The sequence below is a fragment of the Calonectris borealis genome, chromosome 3 (genome assembly GCF_964195595.1).
Source record: "Calonectris borealis chromosome 3, bCalBor7.hap1.2, whole genome shotgun sequence".
NCBI classification, from domain to species: Eukaryota; Metazoa; Chordata; class Aves; order Procellariiformes; family Procellariidae; genus Calonectris; species Calonectris borealis.
The window spans coordinates 51,752,118-51,771,607 of NC_134314.1; the positions used below are offsets into that span (position 1 = coordinate 51,752,118).

The 19,490-nt window shown below is 44.8% G+C and overlaps 1 protein-coding gene and 1 long non-coding RNA gene across 2 annotated transcripts in view; both read left to right on the forward strand.

Annotated features, from left to right (window-relative positions):
- Positions 1–19,490, forward strand: part of FOXO3 (forkhead box O3) — a 97,672-nt gene that overhangs the window by 25,408 nt on the left and 52,774 nt on the right. The gene's annotated exons all lie outside the window — the stretch shown is intronic.
- LOC142080357 (uncharacterized) overlaps positions 13,396–19,490 on the forward strand; it is a 34,964-nt gene continuing 28,869 nt past the window's right edge. The window contains exon 1 of the long non-coding RNA XR_012672971.1: positions 13,396–17,388. This is a non-coding gene — a long non-coding RNA (uncharacterized LOC142080357). The remainder of the gene's footprint in view (positions 17,389–19,490) is intronic.

The window sequence follows — 19,490 nt, forward strand, 5'->3', positions numbered from 1 at the left end:
CTCTCCGACCTTGGCTCCTCTCCTGCATGGCTGCTGCTGATTAGTACTGGTTGTACTGAGCTTTATGTGGAGGGTAGGTGCCTGTCCACTTGGTTGCTAAAGCTTTTACCACCTTGGGATCTGAGCACAGTCCACTTGAAACTGGATCAGAACAGCCAACTCGTTTTACGGAGGCTTTTTAACAGCTATCAGCAAGCAGAATGATAGGATTTTGGGGTGGCATTTTGATCTGATGCTGGGGAAATGAAAGGCCCTTCCCCATCACCGGTCCCATCGCTGCACTCTCTGTGTGGTTTCTGTCAAAAGCAAACCCAACCCAAGCATCTCCCACGGTGTCTGAAGTCTTCCGAAATGCTGAAGACGTACGGTCTGCCGCGTGAAACCAAGCTATGCCACAGGTGTAACATTTATTAGTTTGGTGAATGTGATCTTTTATTTCTATCTCTGAAGAAATTTGGGGTTGGGCTGCACGGGCTGCTCGCCTGCAGGTTTTCGCCGGCTGCTTCCCCCACCCCACGCTGGCCAGATGATTTCAGCCCCGCTCAGCTGCCGGGGTGTGAATATAGGTCAGTTCAGCAACCTGGGCTCGGCCGCCGCGCCGTCCCGCGCCCGGCTTTGTTTAATCTGGACCGTTCCCAGCTCGTCTTAAATGTTGCTGTACGCCTGAAGTCGGTGCAGCATGGCAAGGCTGAGCCCCAGAGGGGCAAGGTGGGGTTTTTTTCCCTTCTTTTCAACAAGTGTAAGGGGAGGGGGGATTAAAATGGCTGTTCAGAGTATTTTTGAGAGCTTTGAGAGGGCCTGAGCCCCTGTGCCATCCGTGGGTTTCAGGAGGGGTTGATGCCGCATCTGAGGACTCGGTTTGTCCGTCTGTCGGGAGGCAGAGGGGCTCAGCTGGTGCCATATGGGCTGAATTTGGCTCGGTTTGACTAGAAAAGGCAGCCTCACTTATCTTGCTGATGAATATAAACCCTTTTGGGTGTTAGCTAGCAAGTTTTAGTATTTAGTATTTTTGAAATTGGTTTTGAAAGAGGTACAGTTTGGAGCTTGTGTTCTTTTTCTCCCAAAAGAGGGAAGTGGTTTTTTAAGGGCAGATTGTTTTTTAGCAGCAAGTGAAGGAGCTTTCTAGAGGAAAAAGGTTCTCAGTAAAACTGTCACCTCCACAATCTGCAATTACTCTGTGTTTAACAAATGGCTTGGGAGGGCTAACAAAGTTCATTAAAAGCAATTTGTTTACCTAAACAAAGCCTGCGTGAAAATGCCATGACTGAATGGACTCAAAACCCTCTAATGATTTTGTGGGGAGGAAGGAAAGTTTTTTCATTGTTGTTTTTTTCAATCCTTAAATGTGATTCCCCTCTGCGCCCATTTGTGTGTGTGCGTGCGCTTGTGTGGTTATCAGCCCAAATGCGGTTCCAGGTCCCTTGGGGCAGCAGCCTTGCCTTGCCCTATGGCTCTGAAAGGCCTCCGCGCAGCCAAAAAGATCCCGGCGATTTATGGTTACCACCCTGTTTTTATTGCATGCCTCTCGCAGGCTCTTTTTCCGAGGTGATGCTGCGCCAGATAAGAGACTTTTCTCCTGTTTTGGAGCAGCTGTTGTACCTTGAGGGTATTCCTGCTGCCGGGGGCTCTGGGGGGAGGATGCTGGCAGGCCGGGCAGAGCAGCTTTAGCCGGGATGCTTGCAGCTTTCTATCCCCTCTGCTCGGGTCTCCCCACTTCTGCTAGGGGCAACCAAAGGAAAAGGATCTCCAATCCGCAGCACGCCGTTGCAAACACAAGTAGGGGCGTGCGAGGGGCCAGCATACGCTCACTCCGATATGTACTGCTCTGTCGTGGTGGCGTATGAAATATCCACCCCCATTCCCTTTTCCAAAGGTGCTTCCTTCCCTTGCGGGCCGCCTCCTGGCTAGCGCTGTCAGCTGGGTATTTCGGGTCTCAGCAACCTGCTGTTGCTTCCAGCAGCACGGTGTGTAGGGGTAGCTTCGGCAAGGCTAGGGGAGCACTCGCTAAGGCTGAGGGTCTGGCTGTCGCTGCAGGCGGTGGCGAATTGTGAAGGGGAGACAACGACCAGCCTTTGGGGCGTGAGGACGGAGGCGTCTTGGGCTGGCACACTCCCGACGCGGTTTCTTGGGAGGCCAGGCTTCTTCTCCAGATGTTGGCTCTACATGCTGTCAGCCGAAGCCAAGGAAATACTTCACCCTGCCCTTACTGCTCGCCTCGGTGAACTTCCCTGTTCGAAACAACGTGAATTAATGTGAAAATCGGCCAAATCAATGCCAGAAGGTTTATGATGGCAAAATGATAATTAGTGGCTGCTATCTCTTTCCTTCTCGTGGGCGAAGACCCCCCTGCCCCGAGCTGCCAGGAGAACCTGGCCCCGGCTTGTGAAAGACATCGGTGCTGGTACGCTGGAGTCGAGGTGGATGCTGAGGACGTGAGTGCTGTGTCCACCAGGACTTCTGCAGCCTTTTGGGAGACCGGGTGGTGGGGACTTCCCGTCTTCCTCAGGATTCCCCTCTTCTCATGGGGAGATGTCCGAGTCGGGGACTGGAGAGCCATAAAGAGAAGATTGTAAATGTATGTGATACTTCAATCAGATAGGATGTCTACAGTTAAATACCTTTTTGGCTGCAGAAACTATCCTCTCGTACCTAACGCTGTCATTTAAAGGAATAAATAGCAAGAGATGGGACTGAATTGTTTTTTAAGTATTTTAAAGCTAGCCAAGATATAGATGCTCCCAAGACCTCTGGCAAAAATAAATTAAATTGTTTTTAATCTAGTGTATTAAGAGGATCAAAGGCAACCTGTCTTTTAGGAACTCTCTGTCTCTTTTTCCCCCAGCCACCTGGGGAGAGCAAACTTCTTCCTTTAGAATTAAGTATTTCTTCATGGTGCTGGGACACAGTTGGTCTTCCCATCTTTGCCTGCCTTCGCCACCTCCAGTTAATATTTTGTTTAGGCGTTTGTGTTTATTCTTTTCAACCCGAGAGTTCGTTTCAAATTAGTGCTGTGCTTCCACACAGAGTCAACTCGGATCTTTTGTTATTATCTCTAGTACGTGAAGCAATTAAGATCGCTCAGTATTCTGCAAGACGAGCAAAACCGAAGACGTTCCTCTCTCCTCCCAGCCTCTTCCATGTTGTGCAAGCGGTTTCGCTCGGAGGCCGCGCGTTTCGGGAGGTTTTCTGACTTCCTTGCATGTCAGGCCAGCAAAATTTAAATCCTAAAGGTTGAGAGGCAACTGCGTACGTGATCTTGCAAGCGTTGCCAGGTATGGGGTGATCCTACCAGGCCATTTGAAGATGGAGGATGTTGACACGGTCTCCCAGGGTGTGATTTACAGCTATCCTCCCTCAGGCGGGAGGTGCCGGGGTCAGGCCGAGCCAAGTGACCAAAAGGCTCCGCTCGTTGCAGAGTCCAGGCAGGTAACTCAAAAACCCAAACGTTTCCTTTGCAATATCTTAAAAACTTCATTCTGTTGTAGGCAGTTAGGTGTATTCAGAACAAACATACAACTGGCCACATATTTCGTGCATCATTTTCCTATAGCAAATACTAGTAGGTTGCCTTTATCATGGGATCACCGTTTTGGTCAGGAGCTACTTCTCCGTACCAGAATGAAGATGTATGAATAATTATATCAGTGTATAATATGCTAGGTGAAATGGTTCCTCCTCAGCAGAAATAATTTCAGAATTCAGATTTAATGGAATGGACTTGAGAACAGTTTTGTAAATCCCTTGGTTATTTTAGGTACTTCTCATTTGTTAGGTTTATTCGCCCTCTAGTAACCTCTCCCTTTTCTTTGTTTCCAGTGATTATTTTTGTGTGGGGTTGTTTCGTTAGACCTGTGCACATGGTGGTCATAGTTTGCTGCCGAACAGGAGTTACTTGGATTCTAAGCAGGAGAAAGGGAAAATTAATTTGTAATTGCATACTTGTCATTTTGATTTTATCCAAATACAGATGCAGGATTATGCCAGAGAAGTCTTGCATGTACCTAATATTCCATATAGTTTTGGTTTAATGCAGGATTTTCTTCTGTGTCTTCTGACTCAGAAAGGAGGGAATGAAAATTGAGTTAATGTCATAATGTGACATTAATTTTGGACTACAATTCTGTTTTTCCACAGACTCTTAAGGAACAGTGTGAACAACTTTCCCAAACAATAAAAAAACAGATTGAGAAATAGTTTTTTTTTTCAGTTACCACGTTCAGGCATCTTTTTACAAACTCTTGCTTTAGCATGACAGTTGCTCCATCAGAGTCAGTACGGCTGGGTATGAGGAGAGGTTTTAGGCTGTGCTCTCCAAGAAGTTGGGCACTTTCCCAGAAGCATCCTCTTCTTGAAACGGGAAGGGACAAGGTGAGGGGACATCACCGTGACTTGGGATGGTTCTGCAGTCAAGCAGGACACATCTGTGTGTGGACGACGGTCGCGTTAAAACAGCACAAAAGCTGGCTCATTTGGTGTCGAAAGGCTCTGCCGCCTGCCTCTCTGTGTCGGGAGCCTCTGCGCTCGAGAAGAACATCGTTTGGGAGTTGGACTTTTATTATTATTGTCTTCAGTCTGGCTCGGCGTGTTGCTGGAAAGTAGCTCAGACCTTCAGTGTGTTATGACATGCTGACTGAAATTAATACCATATTTTACATTGTTTTAGAGAGTGACCTCTCCTCACTTGGGAAACATAAAGGAGCTCATCTTATTTCCCCAGCATTTCTTTCTAAATCTGTGTTCATTTTCCCTTGGTTGGGCTGAATTTATAATGCTGGAAACAAAGTCAAATGCAGAAGATTTAAAAGAGCTGGTTCTTGAACTTTAAAAGGTCCCTTGAATAGACTGGGCACTTCTAAATGTCTCCTTATTTACAGCTTTTTTTTTTTTCTTCTTTTTCCTTTCTGGAATTCCTGAATCAGATGAAGGAGATTTCCAGTATTACTGTGCTGGAAATTTATCTGTGCCTTCCATGATACTTTAACAAAAAAGATCATGAAAAAAACCCTATGCCAAAGCTGTATTTCTTTCCTTTTGCATTGTTAATCTGATTGTTTAAGTGTAATCTTAAGACACCTGATAATCAGATAGAGTATACAAACTCTCTTTGTTGAATATTTTGAATTGCATCGCATTTCTCAGTCGCTGGCACCTAAATGAAGGACAACAGGGCTGACTCCACAGCAATCGCCTTCCATCTTCCTTGAAGCATGGGTGGTAGTTGTAACCTTGTAGCTTGAACCCTCTTCTCTGGGCACTTGTTATGATAAATTTGCAGGGTATTCTTTATTTTCTGGGTTTTTTTAGAAATCACAAGCAGCGGAGTAGAACCGAGTCCAAGATCTGGTATATTTTATCAGAGTGATTACCTATGGATTTAAATGTGTTGAACAGCGATGAGGGAGGTGCTTGTGTTCACCACTCAGTTGCCTCTCTCAGAGCTTTGGTCAAAAGTTTTAGGGAGCAAGTTAGTAGATTTTTCTTACCAAAAGCACATTTTTTGTTTATTTCTAAAATCGAAGGACCTGTTATCTTCTCTTATCAGCAACTTTTCTTGGTTAGAACTTGTGATGGACTCTTTGGATGTTTGCGTTTTTTCTCTAACAAGGTTTGACACAGTTGAGACGAGAGCTGCTTGGAGATTTTTCCCAGAGCAGTCCCAGCCTTTGGACCCAAATCATCTCAGTACTGACGTACATTCTGGGAGTCAAAGGTGGGTTCCTGTGGGGCTTTCAGGATCCCTGAGAACTGCTGGAGACCTCAGCTGTCTTCTTGATATCCGTGCCGCTTGCAGTGTGTTGTACCCATATTTATGGGTTTCTAAGCACTGCGAGCACCATCTCTGATGGACAGAAGGGTGAACTCTTGACTGATTTATGTCAGCCACCTTTAGTCTTTAGTGGTCTTCAAGCAAAGTGTTCAGTGGAGAGTTGAAATCTTCATGTAGCTGGTCTAGCAGCTTTTTGAACATACTTAACCTTTGCCTTTATTAACAGATTGGTGATTAATGCCTTAGGGTACCTTCGCATCGTATTTTGTAGTTTATTCTTTGTGGGAAGACTTGTTAGGCACAGCCTGGGTCTGCTGTTGTGTTGCTGTGCCCATTCCTCTAGCGATACTGGAGGTCATCCCCCGGCCTGGACCACGTGCTCCTACACATCCCTTCTAGCTCCAGGGACTTTAAGTCCGAGTACTTTAAGTGACTAGACTTCTTAACTTTTTTACCTCTTTCTGATGTTCTCAAAATTGCCCGGCTTCGAGGGCTTTTATTTTTCCCCATCTTTCAGTAATTCAGGTTGGAGGCAAGTGAGCAGCGGTTGTTGGAGGCTGTGGATCCAGGTTCCTAGTCTCAGAAGAAACTTGAGCAGTAATCCCATTTTGTCAAAGAAAACAAAAGCTGCGCTTCCCTCGCCGGACAGCAAAATGGCTGAGCTGAACAAATCTGCTCATTAGGTCTGTGACTTGCTTCATCTCCCTCCCATGCAATTATTTTCAGAGAGAAAAACTCCCTTTGCATATTTTCATTCACATCATCCAAGCTTGAGGACTTGGTCTAGAAAGATTAAACTTGCGTTCTGTGTTTGCTGCCAAGATGCTGCAATCCTCCGGAGAAAAAATTAATTCCTTTTTGCTGAGTGAGAATTCAAAGCTATTTATTAATAAGGAAAAGAAAGTGACAGATCTTTCTCCTTCCTGTCTCGTACGTGTGGGCATGTGAAGGGTACCAGTCCTGCTTTTGACCCTCCATCCCCTCTTTCCTGATACGTTTTGTATAAGTCAGCATTAGAATGAGTAGGTTTCTGAAACCAGGTGTGACAGAAATGGCTTTAATTTAAATGCCTTTTAATTTAAAGTCATTCCTGCTTTCCGGTGTTTCCATTTGAACAGTAAGGAGGAGACTTGCAGGTGTACTAGAAGAGTTAGTCCCTCAACTCATGTTGGCTTTTACTGGGATATGAAGGAAAAGCTGTTGCTGCTGTCGTGAAAAATCTCTCTGTAAATGCCCAGCATTTTGTGATGAGTTGGTGTTTCTCTCTGAGAGTCTTTGAAGCTGGTATTTTCCTGAACTTCTTACCAGAATTACCAAGCAAAGCTTTATATTCAAATATTTAAAAGATTGTAATTGCTTTAATTAAAAAAAAACATGCACGCACCTGTATTTGATTTATATTACAAATACCTGTATTATCAGGTTGTATTTGCCAGAGTAAATACCTGAAAGGTTTTAAGAAACTCATTACGTTGAAGCTCATGGACTGAGCTGGCCTGTTTCTCAGGTTTCACAAGGTTTTGTCCTATCTTCCTATGTGTATGTATGTTTATATGGGTGTATATGTGTCCTTGCATTTACCCTACCAATAAGCAAGCAGCCTGAAGAGCTGTAATCATCCTTGGTCAGGATAAATACACATTGCCTTGTTTTCTAGAACTACTGCAAACACTGGTAAAATTGTCTTGAACTGCGAGAAAAGATTTGGTTTGCTCACACGTCGGCAGTCTGAGTCTCTCTGCCATGCAAACTAAAGCAAAATGGGAAAACTTTGCTGCAAGCGAGAGCCAGGCCTGGAGTCACCGACCCTTTCTGCCTAGGAGCGTGTGATGTCGCACGCAGCCACGTGAGAATTGCTGGCACGAATAAGAGGTGTGCGGGTGATCTTCTGCTACCTTGAAACTTCGCCCCCCCCCCCCCCCCCCTTGTGGATTTATACTGGTTGCTTCTGCTGCCACTTAAAAATATATGGTGGAAGGAAACACTAGATAGGAGACAGCATTTTTTAACCTCTTCTGTAAGGGATTTAGTGCACACTATTGAGCAATATGTCTCGTCACCTGAGGACTTTAGCATGTATTTAGCATATGTTTTTACAGCTGTATGTAATGGTGCATCAAAATACGTCACGTGGGGAGTTTCAGCTTGTATCCCCAGATGAGTTGGAGACCAGTGTGGGCCAAGCTACCTCCATTCCTTGCAGGAGCCAAAGTCAAGGCAGGGCTTCTTGCACTAAGCTAAACTTCAGGAAATCTCAGGAATTCGGAAATTCAATTTCACTGAGAAGTAAGTAATGTAAATCAAATAAAGGGCAAATTTTTTTTTCCCCCCAGAACAATACAATAGTCCCGTTGTATGTGCCTTAAACACGAAAATAGCAGAGGAGGCTCTAAATAACAGGGGTGATGGGTGAGGACGGGAGGAGAGGCAAGGGAGTGGGAAGGTGGGAGCCTCTTTTTTCTCACCTTTGTCCAAGGAGTGGAGCTGTAATGGAGGGTCTCACTGAATGGGTGTTGGGGTTGGAAGATACACGTGTAAAATCTGGAAAGAGCTTTCAGCTTTTGGGCGCAAAAAAGCCATCTTTGTTTGACAGTGGTCTTGGGAAGGAGCAGAGCAAACAACGCTATCATAATGCATCTTCTCTTCCTTGGCGTGCAGTTGTCACGAGAGATTTGTAACTCTTTTCTTGGTTCATTGTTCCCCGGCTAGTGTGTACTCTCCATTCAGTAGTGCCAGAATTAAGATGAAGCCTGCCCGTTTCAATAAGGCGGCTTTGTTGTCCAAATGGCAGCACTTGTATAGAAATTGGATTGACTCCAACAGAGCTTGCACGATACACTGCAAAACTGTTGTCATATGATCCTTTCTATTACTAAGAAAAAGCCTGTTCTCAAAAAAAGACAGACTAGTCCTTTTTTTTTCTGTTTTGTTAGGGAGGAGAAAATATCACCAGAAAATTCTTTCTATTAATAATTAGCTGCAAATTTGAAAACTATACCTAATGATTGAGTATCATAAAGAGATCGGATTAAGTGAAGTGACATTAATGTAGAAATATGATGGAGCCCTATCTACTTCATTTTATGTAGCAGCAGCCTTGATTAATCAACTCACAAGTGTAAGTAAGCACGTACTGTTCAACCTTATAGCAAGAAGGGATGGGAGGTGATGGCACGAAGGGGAAGGGAGAGACGACGGAGTGATGCGAAGTGCCACTGTGGTTTCTGAAAAGTATGTTTCTCTCACCTACCTGCGTTTCCTCCAGACGTGGAAAAGAGACAGCTTGCTCTAAATAAGCTGTTTGAGAGAGCGAGCTTCTCTTGGTATTCTGCATTCATGTAGCACTTAGCGCTACGCATCCCTCATCCAGGCCAGGCACAAAGTAGGATACATCCTTATGAGAAAGACATTAACTGCTAATGTCTGCTAGTGCTAATAATGGAAATTGCTGTTTCAACTCAAAAGTATTTTATTCTCTAAGAATTTTTTTCTCCATGCTGGAATAAAGCATCTGTAAAGAGAGCACTTCTTATCAGCTAAGGTCCAGGTGGTGGATTTGAAAAGAGAATTCTCCTCCCTTTATTCTTTTTTATCCATTCATGTGCAAAAAATAGGTGAATGCATTTTCTTATAATTATTGATACTAATTGTTAACCAAGAAATGTTATTTAAAAAGTTGTGTGTTACCACTGGGGTAATGTGAGGAGAAATTGCCTTAGATCTAGATTAGTTTTATGAAGTGTCTTTTTTTTTTTTTTAATTTATTGCTGCGCTAAGAAGCCTCCTTTTGCGATGCTTTGTGACTTTTAAACTGTTTCTTCTTTAGCTTGTGTTTTGCAGCAACATGATAGTATTTGTATAGGTTTTGCTAGCTACAAAATGTAATTGAGTTCCTAGCACATACAGAGTAGAATTAATAGATTTTAAAGCTGGAGGGAGCCATTATGCTCATTATCTGAGGTCTGTGTGACATACAGGACATCAAATTTCATCTAATAATTCCTGCATCAAGCTCATAAATTCTGGCTGAGCTTGAGGGTACTTTAAAGGCATCCAGTCCTGATTTAAAGACTTGAGATGATAGAGCTCTTGGAAGTTTTTCCAGTGGTTAATTACCTTTTTTTAATAATAAGTTTAGTACTGCTTTTCCATTCTGAATTTGTCAAGCCACTGTTTGTTTTTTTTTTTCCCCATTCTTCATTCTTCAGCTGATGTCTGCTATCAGAGATCTTTGCAAGTCAGAAGGTACATATGAACAGGTCACCTCGCGGTCTTCTCTTAGATAATCTGAATCAGTTGGACTCCTCCTGTCGTCCCTGAAAGATGTGTCTTTTAGGGCTTTACTCTGATAGTCCTTTACTCTTTTTAATATCGCTTATGTAAGTATTGCTTGTTACGGGTTTTTTTCTATTACAGACACTCTAAGCTTTTTGAAATAATGGAATTCTGTAAAACCTTATTTATTGTTCCATCAAGTACTAGTTCCACACCCATCTGTAGGCACTACAAAGTATTATTTGTGTTTGGTAGGTGTGGAGGGTACGTGTTGGCGACTATTTGTGCATTGAGTGACTGTAGGATTGTCTATTTTTAGCTACTTCAAGAGTTGGAGGGTTATATGCTAGATAGCTGTGCCAGGTGATGTGATGAGAGACAAATATGTCACATTTTAGAAAATTCTCTCTAACTTCTCTCCCCGCCCCTTCCCTGGCTGATAACAGTTACCTGGAGATTGACACCAGGCTCCGGGCTTGGGATGTTCCTGTTCAGGTCAGTCGGTGAAGCGGTGGAAGGAGCCTGGCTGTGTGTGGCCGTTCTGCCGGTGCTGTTGTCCTGGGGCATTTTCTAGCCATGAGGAGTGGTGGGGAATATAAATTTGCATTTCACGGAGAGCTTTGGGTTTGACATTTTTGGCCTGAATCTGGAAAAAAGTGGAAGCACTAAAATTTTCAACCCAGTTAAAGGAGCAAAAGCTGCCGTTGTGAAATGTTTCAGCATTTTTCAGCAAAATAAAATGCTGGGGAGCTCAGTTCAGTTAAAATGAAGATACTACGGGGGGGAAGATACTACTTGATGATACTATGAAGATACTACTAGGAGGAAACCAGGGTCTTGATCTGATCTCCCAGAGCAAGAGAAAGCAGAAGTGGACCTTCACTTACCAAATGATGGGAGAGAAGTTTCACAAAGTACTGGTCTCTCAGAAACATCTGAGAATTGAGGACGCTCATCGTTAGCTGTGTAACTTCCCTATGGACATTGCAGTGATTGTAAGCAGTGTAGTGAGGGTTTCTCAAATGTGAGAAATTTCATTGGGAAGAGAATATTTAAAAGGAGTAGAAGAAGATAAGAAATAAGCTAGTTCAGCATAAATTGTAGGTCTAACAAATAATAATTATGTATAGTGAAGGCCAGTCAAGCTGCTTTCTGTAGTGTCAAGTGTTGTATACACCAGACGATGAATAAATTGCTTCTCACAGCTAGGGACTCAGGATCTTTGAGTTCAGTTTGATTGTGAAGCTAAAGGTATGAACGTGCTTTCCTTTTGCTCAATAGCCTGCAGTGCTGCTACTGTTAGTGTCTGCTCCAGAGCATTTCTGCAGTCTTGATGGGAAAATTAGCTCTTATCTGCAAATTATTTCTTTTTCCTAATTGTGACTTTTTTTCTTCAAACATTTTTGTTTACATGGGACATAAAGGAACAAATATTATTTTATACAGTTAGTGGAGTTCAGTAGGCAGAGGTTAATGGAGCAGGCTTGATGGACGGGGCTTTTTACGACACGAAAATGCTCTCCAGTGTCCCTGAGCTGCTGGCAGCAGGAGGGGTCACCCTGTGCCATCCCTCCTCTTGGCCTCTTCCCCAGACACCTGCTGTGGACCATGTGTGGTTACTGGGCTAGAGGGGCCACTGGTCCCACCAAGGGTGGGGGAATTTATCATGATGGTCCTATATCATAAGTAGAAATTAAATCAAAGGTTGTATTTACTATTGGATAAACCAGCCTGTTCACTGTGAACTGCAAGACTCAGTACTATTGGTCACTTCTTTATCTTGTGTTATAACAATTCATATGAATAAATTAAGTGCTTTAATAGTATAAATATACTACTGAACACAGAAATTTCAAAACTCTACATTAGATGTGCATTAGGATGCACACTGCCCTTTGCTTTTCAGATTTAGCTATGAGGCTTGGAGCATTCTGTTGTTGCACAGACACGTCGAGGTCAAGTCTGTTTTCCTATCTCCCCTACCTTTAGCAGTCACGGGGTGGGCAGTGGCCCGTGTGTAGTCAGTGGAAGGAGAGACAGATTCCTCATACCCATCTTACTATCAGCTGAAGCAGTCGTGACCACTAGCTTTGTATGGACACCTGACTTTTTGGGTGGCCAAAGCTGGTGGTAAGAGGGGACCTTTTCCCATGTTGATCTGGGGTTTTGTGGGAGCAGAACCCTCTTTGTGTACCTGCCTCTGCAGAGACTTTCTTTGTAGCTTGGCACGCAGCTGTACTCCGCGGGATTGGGGACAGGAGCTCTCCTCTGCCTTTTCTTCTCTCTCACCTACTTCAATGCCTCCTGAAAAGGGTTTGCAAAGATGCTTCATAGTATTTGAGACTCTTCTGTTGCTCCACAGCTACACCAGTAGTATCTGTCTTTGTAACTGAACTCTCCATGGAAGTTCATTTCTATTAGAAATTTTATTTTAATAATAAATTTTGTAGTCACTATTAGGTTTGTTGTTTTTTTTTTTTTAATTGAATTTGCTGTGTGGATTTTTGTTTGCTTGGTATTGTAATTGAATATATGTCTTATGTCAGAGTTCCAGAATCTCCACTTCCCTCTCTAGACCTCTCTGTATGGAAAGATAGATTTCTTGACCTACTCAGATATGCTAAGTGTTTTGTTTTGATTTAAGTGGAAATAATGTGAGTCTTCCATTCCTTTTTTTGTATTCTCGATCCACTTCCCTGCTCTGCTGTGCATGTGCTAGAAAAATGAGCTTTTTCTTACGTTACAGGTTGGTAACATAAGGTAAGGTAAAGGATTGACCCTTTCCAAAATCACCTCAAACATACACCTCACCAACCATTTCCCTGGCAGGAAGGTTGATACCTTAGGACGGTTTGTAGATGCAGGAGCTGCAGCTCTTATAAAACCCTTGAAGCTCCAGCCTCCATTTCCCGCTGCTTTTTATTCAGCCCTTACCTTGCGTGGCAGTTTGCTGGGGGAAGTCGTGCTGAAGCTCTTGAGGAGAAGCAGGGAGATGGTGAGCTCTGGCGTAGCAGAGCCAGTTGCAGGAGGCTGCAAGCCCTTTTACCAGCGAGGTCAGCAGCGTGTTGGGAACCTCTTCTGCCTGCATGAGGCTGTAAAAAAAGTCAGAGGAGACAGAGTGTGGTATAGTGTGATTTTTTTTCAGACGTTGAAGAGGGAGCTGCTGTTTGTGTCATGTTTGGCTTCTGTTCCTTGAAGGTTAGCCATGGACAGAGAGGTGCTTGCATCCACTGATGGTTCCACGCAGGGAAAGGCGTAGACGTCTTCTCTCATTGGCAGGCTGCTGGAAGCTCCATGACAACTTTGGTTTTTCTTCTGTCTTAATCCAGATCCACAGCTTTCCAAGTACGTGGCAGAGGGGGGGTTTGTACGGGTCACTTAGCAGTTTCCGAGTTCGGTGAAGCTGCCGTGTAGCGCTTGTTGGGGGGGTGGGAAGATAACAGGTAAGCCGAGTAAATGGATTAGCCGTAAGCAGTCCTATTGTTGGCACCGCCTGGAGATGGGTTGTGAACCAAGCAGTCATGTCTTGCAAGCGATATTCTTTCACCCCCCCGATTACGGAAGAGCAGCATAAATAGAGTGGCCTACATTGAAATGATTCCTGGAGGAAAGAGGCATTTAAAGCCAGGGACGGCTACGGGTACTTGAAGCAAAGTGTTCAACCATAATACCCTTTCCAAGAAGGAGGGGAGGGGAGAGGGGAAGGAGCATTAAGCCAAGCGTCTCTCTGTCCATCTCTGTCTGAATGCTTGAGATGTTATGGACAAACGATTCCTTCGAGGCACGCAGCGCTGCTGTCGTCTTTAGGACCTTCATGGAACAGCTTTTACCTTTAACTATTTTTAGTGGTTGGCTACTCTTGGCTTGAGGGGGAGTTACATGAGGAAGGTCGCTTAAGAGGACGCCTTTGTGTTTTATTAACAAGACGGGTTGGGGAGGGGTAGAAGCATTGTACGCTTCTAGTGGTGCACATTGACATTTTTAGAGAAAGCATCAGTCTGCAGCACAGGAATTGCTAATAAAAATCATGGTTTGTCCCTGTAGTCCCTGTCCAGGAAGGATATTTAGCCTTCGAGTCCTCTCTGCCCTAAACACAAGAGAACGTGGCTTGCCCGCGCCGGCCGGGCAGGCAGGACGCCCACCCATGCTGTGCGGTGGCAGCCGGGGTGTGCGTGGGATGGGAGTGCCGGCCGGCCGGCATTTGTCCCCAGGCAGAGCACCGGCTCTGGAGGGCGAGCTCTCCTTTCCACCGCTCTGTGGCTTGCTTTTCAGCAGAGCAGCTAGCGCAGATTAGTTTTCACTGAGATACGACATCGTATGCTTGGTGGTGTGTTTTTAGTGTCTCCCTCCAGCCTCCTGGCAGGGTTTGCAGCACTGCAAGTGTCTGGCAGTGCGGCTCGCCGTGATCGAAGGAGCTCAGGAGGCTTAGGGTTGGATATTTGTGCATTTGTTTATTACCTACTATTGTCACTCATATTATCTAAAATTACTCTAACTGAAAGAACTCGGGCAAAACACAGTTTTCCCTGTCGTGTCCTCTGCACTCTCGGCCTCGTTTTGGGGGAGGCTGGAGCTGCCTCCCCCCATGAGCTCCTCCGGGCACTGCTGCATCCCCTGGCATGTGGGCACCCAGCAAGGGCTGTGTGTGCCCAAGCCGCGCTCTCTGTGGGGGAGGGAGGAGAGGGTCCTCCACGTCGCAGCTCACATCTCCTCTGGGTTGAATTGTGCTCTCGAGGAAACTGGCTCCACTCCCCACCTTTCCCGTTCTGGCACTTAGGTACCACTTAGGTACCACAGCTATCTAAATCTGGTCTCCTTAGGTCAGAAAAAGATTCTTTCCCAATCCTAGCATCAGTCTCGGCTTTCCACCTGGGTATAAACAAGCACTTTCAGGTGGGCTGAATGGGACTATAAATACACAAGAGGTGCTGGGCAGTTCCTGTCCCACCCCCCCAACCCCACGCTCTCTCTTCTTTTTTTCTTTTTCTATTCTATTAAGCTAACGGGATTTCAAGCTGATAGCAGGTCTTTGATGGAGATAAAAAGACATTTGCTATTGTGTTCTTTACAGCCCCATGTAAGGTAAATGTCTTCCATGCAAACCCGGTAGTTTGAAGTGTCCTGCTGTTTCTGCCAGGTGGAGCTGCAGAAATTAACACAGTTTTATCACCTAGAAACAATCTTTCTCTATCTGCAGGCAAAAAAAGATTCTGGGAGATAGAATAAAAACTCAGATGCTTTGTATGTGGAGACTAAGGCTGTTGAGAGAACATATTAAGCATGAAAGGATCGCAGGGACAGCTTCCCTCTGGCACTTGTCCTCCCCAGTGTAACCCCTCTTCTGCAAAGACTTGGGCATAGACGTCTGTGAGTCGGTTGGGGGAGCTGGGGGGAAGCGCGCATCCAGAAAACATGCATAATTGGGATCAGCTCTTCCTCTCCTTCGCCTCACCCACCGTTCGTGTCCATTGCCAGGGACTCCAGAGCGATCTGGGTCTGTGGCAGATTTGTTTCCACATCTAAGTGGAACAAATTTTGCAATTTCTTCAACTGCGTATCTATCTTTTGATGTTTCTCCCACTGAGTAATAGGATTGAAAGTGACAGCAGCGATTGAAGCCAAGTTAGAAATAGGTCCCTCTTCTGACACCTCTCTGTCCCAGACCTGGCACGATGGGCAGCCCGCAGCGTTGCCCTGACACTAAGAGGGCCCACCGGTGTTTTGTTGGAGGCTGTATCTTCCACGGCCGCTGCCGCGAGAGGTAACAAGCTCCTTCAGCAACTCGCGCTCATGAAACTCCCTAAGAAAGCTCTCTGTTGGTGCAAGGGAGATGGAAACAGGCTAGGTGTCTTCTAGTTTAGCTGTTACCACAGACAGATGTTAGGATCAGAACGAACCATGTATCAGTTTATCCAAACCTTCCTATATCAGGTTGGAATCTGTTGGAAATACAGCACGTTTTTTAGAAACACGTTGACTTTAAACAATTGGTCTAATAGGATTACTCATTTTCTGATGCGTTCGATTTTAAATCTTTGTAAATCTCCACATGGCTCATTTCCCCCTCAAAATTATTTTTTTTCCAACATGAAATATTCTGCAGTTATACCGAAGAGAATTCATATTTAATATAGCATGGAAATAATGTAATTTGAGTATGCCCAATTTTCATTTGATTTTTTTTAGTTAAAGTATTTCTATTAATGCAGATCTTAAAATACCATGCAACATTGTCTGCAAATACAGGCATGAAATGACTGTGCTGCTGAGCTCCCTGCGATTCACCAGCGAGGCTGAAGAGCTTTCTCAGTGCCTTGCAGCAGGTCAGAGGAACTACTTCAGCTGCATTCTTCCACTGCCATTTCTGTGATTGCACATTGCTTCCACTGTAGGAATGATGAAGTGGTATTTCACATAATTTTGCTCCTTTGGCAGTTCTTCACAGAGAGCTTTGTGAAGCTGCAATGATCCATTTGAACTCCACTTCAAGCGTTGAGCGTGTCAAAGAGTGGGTACGTGCCATCAGCTTTGGCCTCATTTTACGTGGAGAATTGATGAGTTTCATTTCAGGAATGTTAATCGAGCCATTTGAGTTCAGGTATGAACTCTTTGCATAACTGCCTTTCGTCGAGGGAGTGAATTCACGTGACCCAGGCCTGTCCCTCCTCACTTGTGTCGTTTCTTTTTCTCACCACAGTCCTGCTCCTAGTTCGTTCCATGATCGAGATTATGGCCGAAGGCAAGACCTACATAAGCATATGTTGCACGTTGCATTATCTGAAGTCATGAGGCTGTGATTAATGGGGTTAGGGTTTTAATTTGGCCTGCCTTACTCTCATGCCTCTCTCCAGCGAGGTTGCAAAGCCTGACCAGCGACTGCTGGGTGCGCAGGCGGAGTGGTGAGGTGACACTAATTTCCTTGAAGTCCTGGGCAGTTGCACTTCAGCTGCAGCTGAGCGGAGGAGGAGAGGAGGCTTGCTTCAAACTGGCCAACCGGTTTTAGATGGTACTGTTTTGTCAGATCCTCGTGTCTCAAAGCAGCGCAGTCTCTGCCTTCGGTGCTGCAGTGGAGAGAGCGGGTGGTCTAATTAACGGGTCACATCAAATGATGGCCGTTCCCTTTCAGGTGTCGCTCGGCCCTGAGGAGCGGTGTAGATGCGGCAGGTTTGTAGGAGGGAACTGCTCCCAGCGTACTTGCTATGATGGCGTTCAACAGATGTGCGAGTCCTGACAAAGAAGAGCACCTATGAGCTGAGCCAGGGGATAAAATCCTCCCTGCTTTGTAAACACCGTTAAATCAGAAGTCCAATCTGCCTTGTGAATTTGTCATCTGGAATTTGAAGACGGTCAGTTGTACCTTCTTCATCAAATTTAGTGCATAAAATGATTTGTTAGTGCAATACGTGGCTGTCCAGGAAAAATAGGTCAGGCATCGGTCCTGCACAACCAGCAAGAGGCACTGGCTGGCCTGGCAGCTCTCTGTGCTAGAGAGACGGGGCTTTATCGTGCTGTTTGGCATGGTGGGAGAGGATGAGTAGATCAAAGCAGCAGGTGCAGAGGCTCCTATATCTACATTGTATTCAAACTGAGCATTTTATTCCAGACTAGATTTAGTCTGGTCCTTTGGACCAAATGTCCCCACCGCATATGTATGTGGAATCTTCCTGAGGAGGGGTCGTGGAGAGGGAGGCGCTGAGCTCTTATCCCTGGTATCCAGCGATAGGATGCGTGGGAATGGTTCACAGCTGTGCCGGGGGAGGTTTAGACTGGACATTAGGAAGCATTTCTTTACCGAGAGAGTGGTCAAACACTGGAACAGGCTTCCTAGAGAGGTGGTTGATGCCCCAAGCCTGTCAGTGTTTAAGAGGCATTTGGAAAATGCCCTTAATAACATGCTTTAACTTTTGGTCAGCCCTGAATTGGTCAGGCAGTTGGACTAGATGATCGTTGTAGGTCCCTTCCAACTGAAATAGTCCATTCTATTCTACTCTGATCTGTCCAAGCAACCACTTGTTTCAGATCCTTAGATCTCTGTTAAAAGACGGGAGGGCATTTGGTGCATCCCCAGAGCTGAACTTCCCGTTTAGTTTTCTCTGAAATAAATCTAGTTTGGGCCCAGCAGAGCCACCCCAGTGAATGAAGCCAGGATGCAATGGGAAGGACGGCCAGGGGAGTTTGCTTCAAAACTGCTCCAGACCACCCACTCGTGTGGACACAGCCAGGGTGATCCTAGCTGGAGGCTTAGGAAGTCTCGGTTTCCTTTGCATCTCCGGCACTAATGGGTGCTACGCAGCTGGTGGGAGGCCACTGCCCCGTCTGCTGCAAGTAGGGCGGTATGAGCTCTCCAGGTGAAGACTGGTTCATTATATACAAACTACTCGCATTTTATTTCCTAGCTGCTGGGGTAAACGTTGCGTGCGTGTTGTGGGAGGAGATGGGGACCCTGCACCACATTCATCTTTCACATTGTCATCTTTGCTATTTTCAAAACAAAACCCACACTTCATTCATAAAATCTCGAACGTGTGGCCCTGAGTATGGGCCATGCTTGTCAAGGTGTGGTTTGCCGTCAGCCCTGCTACCTCGATGATATTTCAACAGCAATAGAAAGTTTTGTGTTTACTTGTAGTAACGCATCTTAGAAGGAAAAAAAGGTGAAGCTTCAGTTTCCAGCCAGCTTGCTTAAGGTAATGAAATTAGCTTTAGAGATACAGAAATTGAAGTTGTATCTATTTTATCCATGGTGCGGTGTTCAAACAAACTAAATTAGGAGCTTTGTTTGTGGACTGATAGTCAAAATTCTAAGTTTTTATTTATCTTGGAAAGATCTAATGGTTTGTTTTTAGTAATAACAATTCTGCTAATTTTTACGTTAGGCAGCCAAATGTTGTTGGCTTAGATATCTGTGTCCCTCAGAACTGCTGTTTTTAATTTTTGGATTTGGAACAAACCCAGCATCCTAAGTTAAAAGCAAAACTTTTCTCAGCAGGTTGAGACAAAAAAGAAAGCGATTCTATCACAGAATATATGTTCTTAACAGCCGAGGTTTTTGATTCCATGGTTACAAAAACAAAACGAAAAAACCCACGCATATAGCCAGTTGATGATTTTATTGTTCGAGTCGGATGGCCTTTCTTAAAATGAATTTTAATGGACAAGCAAGAAAGAATGTATTGCTGTACTTGTGCAACTGAAGTTTATGAAATAGGATTGGAAAAATACACAGAATAATTGGGCACATCCTGTACTTAGTGAATCACCGAGCTAGTGCAATAAACATTGCTGTGTTCGGGAATTTAGATCTATACCCTGCTTTTGCCAAGAACATTGGGAATTGCTTGGGATCGCAGATGATCTGCAGCACGGGCTACCTGAACTCTGCTCTGTGCAAAGTTTTTCTTCTTAGCATATTTCATGTTCTGAGGTAATTTTTGGTTTCGTGACACAG